We start from the raw sequence: 4,019 nt of genomic DNA, 5'->3' as shown, positions 1-4,019 counted from the left end.
CACTTCCCCTGTGCTGTGGTGTATAACTGGAGTTAGTGGGCGGGGCCGCAGTCCGACCCGATGTCTGCCCCCAGCCCACTGCTGGGGCCACAGCCAGACTGGTGTGTGCCTTCTCTTCCCCTCTCCTAGGGGCGGGATTCACTGTGGGGTGGCGTGTCCCGTCTGGGCTACTTGCACACTGCCAGGCTTGTGTTGCTGGGGATCTGGCGTATTAGCTGGGGTGGGTAGGCAAGGTGCACGGGGGCTGGAGGGGCAGGCTTAGCTCACTTCTCCTTAGGTGATCCACTTCAGGAGGAGCCCTGTGGCAGCGGGAGGGAGTCAGATCCGCTGCCGGAGGTTTGGCTCCGCAGAAGCACAGAGTTGGGTGTTTGCGCGGAGCGAGCAAGTTCCCTGGCAGGAACTGGTTCCCTTTGGGATTTTGGCTGGGGGATGGGCGGGGGAGATGGCGCTGGCGCCTTTGTTCCCCGCCAAGCTGAGCTCTGCCGTCCGGGGGCTCAGCAGCTCTCCCTCCCTTTGTCCTCCAGCCTTCCCGCTTTCCGAGCAGAGCTGTTAACTTATGACCTCCCAGACGCTAAGTCGCGCTTGCTGTCGGAACACAGTCTGTCCGGCCCCTCCGCTTTTGCCAGCCAGACTCGGGGGCTCTGCTTGGCCGGCGAGCCGCCCCTCCGCCCCGGCTCCCTCCCGCCAGTCCGTGGAGCGCGCACCGCCTCGCCGCCCTTCCTACCCTCTTCCGTGGGCCTCTAGTCTGCGCTTGACTCCGGAGACTCCCTTCTGCTAATCCTCTGGTGGTTTTCTGGGTTCTTTAGGCAGGTGTAGGTGGAATCTAAGTGATCGGCAGGACGCGCTGTGAGCCCCGCGTCCTCCTACGCCGCCATCTTCCGGAACCCTCTCCTTGTATTTTGAATGACAGAATTGCTGGATAAAGAATTCTTGGTTGCATATTTTTCTGATTCAGCACACTGAATATATCCCTCCACTCCTTTGTGGCCTGCCAAGTTTCTGTGCATAGGTCTGCTGCAAACCTAATTTGTCTTCCCTTGTACGTTAGGGCCTTTTTTTCCCTTGCTGTTTTCATGATTCTCTCCTTGCCTGAGTATTTTGTGAATTTGACTATGATATGCCTTGTTGATGGTCGCTTTTTGTTGAATCTAATGGGAGTCCTCTGTGCTTCCTGCATTTTGATGTCTGTGTCTTTCCTGAGGTTAGGAAAGTTTTCTGCTATGATTTGCTCACGTAACCCTTCTACCCCTATTTCTCTCTCTTCCTCCTCTGGGACCCCTATGATTCTGAGTTGTTCCTGTTTAATGAGTCACTGATTTCTCTAATTCTTAAATTGTGCTGTTTTGCCTTAATCTCCCTTTTTTTTTCTGCTTCATTACTCTCTATAAGTTTGTCCTCTATTTCGCTGATTCTCTGCCCCATGACAACAGGGATAATGGTTATTTATTATTATTACTTTATTTACTGTTGTGTTTGGCACCTAGCAAGCCTTCAATATATAATTGTTGAAATTGAATGACTAATTCACAGGTACTTTGCTGTTGGGAGTCTGGGAGATTTTTTTTCTCCTTCCTTTCTACAGGTCTCTTTCCCTGAAGTTTTCTGTTCATTATGCTACTGCTTTATTGCTTGTCATTCCTGGACTTCTTGAGGCTAGATGCGTTTTGTAGTATTTTTCAAAGATTAAAGTACATTGTCTCTGTTCTCTTCAACTTGTAAAATTTGCCAAAGATAAAAAGAGAATTTCATGGCAAAAATAATAAAGATAAATGGTATAGTGTTTATAAATATTGTTACTTACCATCAGCCTATCTTCAGTATTTTAGTTGTAAAATGATTTGCAATAGGCAGACTATAAAATCAGTATAACAGGGGCACCTGGGTGGCGCAGTCGGTTAAGCGTCCGACTTCAGCCAGGTCACGATCTCACGGTCCGTGAGTTCGAGCCCCACGTCGGGCTCTGGGCTGATGGCTCGGAGCCTGGAGCCTGTTTCCGATTCTGTGTCTCCCTCTCTCTCTGTCCCTCCCCCGTTCATGCTCTGTCTCTCTCTGTCCCAAAAATAAAATAAACGTTGAAAAAAAAAAAAAAAATTTAAAATCAGTATAACAGTATGCAGCCAGCACTTTTCATTCAGCACAGGGAGAGAAAAGATGGTAAAATAATTGTTAAGAGAAAGCAGCTGTTCAGCTTTCTTGTATTTTCATTTGGGAAGGATGTCCAAGAGGCAGATAATTCCTGTAACCTCCCAGTATGATCTGCTTCTCTTATAGCAGTGAATAATTGAATGAGGACTATGATTAGCATAGTAAGACCTCAGGATAAAATTTGTGGATGTCACAGTTTGACAGTTATTAACAAAGTGACTCTTTTTGTCTGTGGGGATGTTTGTTTTTCCTGACAAGTCTATTATCTCAATGTTGCTTGATATTCCCTGAGAGATAGTATGGGTGTGATGTGTTTTGGGGCCTGGGTTGGGCTGGGGGTTATCTTACTTTGCATTTTGTATGGGTAGTTGCTATTTTACTTTAGAAAGAACTGTACATATCTGGCAGGATATTCCTGCTTATTTGATAAGTTATTCATTCTCTGTAATCTCTAAATGCAAAAGGTATAATCTCAATTTAGCAGGAAAATCTCTGAGTGCAAAGGAGTTCTTAAATCAGGGAGAATCAAGGGATTTTGTCTTGAGATAAGAACAACCATGTCTCAATATGTTTCCTTGGCTTTGTTTCTATTATAAGAAAAACACATATTGCCACATTTTGTTATAAAATATTAGAGGAAAATATAATTGATAGGATGCTGTATTTTACACATAAACTATTTTTTGGCCAGTGTAGCTGGATGTTATACAAGGAACATGTCAAACTCTCTCTGAGACTTCTAGCACTTATATGAAAAATTAGCATTTTTGTATTTGCACCATTTTAACAAATTTATTTTTCATATTATATTATTGTTGACACTTCCTTCAAAAATAGCATTTGCTCCATAAATATCTGTTAAACTCCCAATACTTTCTAGGCATTGTTATAATCCCTAGAATATAGGAACACATGAGATATAATATTTGACCTCAATGACTTCACAGTTCTTAGAATATGATAACATCTTGCATTTCAAATTCTGATTCAGCTCTTTACTAGCTAGGGAAAATTATTTAATTTTTCTGAACTCTAATTATCTACAAAATGGAAAGACTAATAATATCTACTTTATAGGGCTCTTGTGAGAATTAAAAGGGATAATTTGTGTTAAGTATTTTTTATGCCATTTGAAATATAGTAAGTACTCAGTAGATACCAGCCTCATTGTGGCTGTCATTATTTTTTCACCTATAGATTTGAGAAGTATCCTAAGGAGTGCAACTATAAAGGTCCATTTCATGAGAAGGTTTCTTAGCACTGCCTTTTGTTTATAGAGTTGTTTTAAAGAGTGAGTTGAAGGAACTCTAGCATCATACCACAAAATGGGTATGACTTTAGGGATTCTAGAAAGGCCAGTCTTCCAAAACCTCACCTAAAAGGAGGCATATTGAAATATGATTTAACTGTAAATACTTATGGGAAAAATAATAACTTCTTAATTATTCAATAAATGTTGGCTATTATCTTTATCAGTTTGCTATTGACACAATATGGTTACCAAAAAAAAAAAAAAAAAACTCTCAGTGGCATGGAACTATAGGCATTTATTTAGCTCAATTGGTTGGAGGTGCACATGTAGGCTGGGCTTGGGTGAATAGCTCTGCTGCTCTCAGATGGGTCTCCTCAAGCATTGTGGATTGATTCTGCTCTGTGTGTTTCTTATTTTCCTCTGGGAATCAGAAGGTGTGCCTGGATTTGGTGTTCTCATGGAGATGGCAGAAGTATAAGAGGGCTAGCCCAACTGCTTGAATGATTTTCAACATTTTGGTGCCATTACCCTTGCTAATATTCCATTGATTAAGGTAAGTCATATGGGTGAAACAAAAATCGACAGTGGTCAAGTACACTCCACCACTTTAGTGGAGGAGGAA

This window comes from Panthera onca, chromosome A1 (genome assembly GCF_046562875.1).
Source record: "Panthera onca isolate mPanOnc1 chromosome A1, mPanOnc1 haplotype 2, whole genome shotgun sequence".
NCBI classification, from domain to species: domain Eukaryota; kingdom Metazoa; phylum Chordata; class Mammalia; order Carnivora; family Felidae; genus Panthera; species Panthera onca.
The sequence above is the reverse complement of the archived record's forward strand: the minus strand, read 5'-3'. Positions refer to the sequence as shown.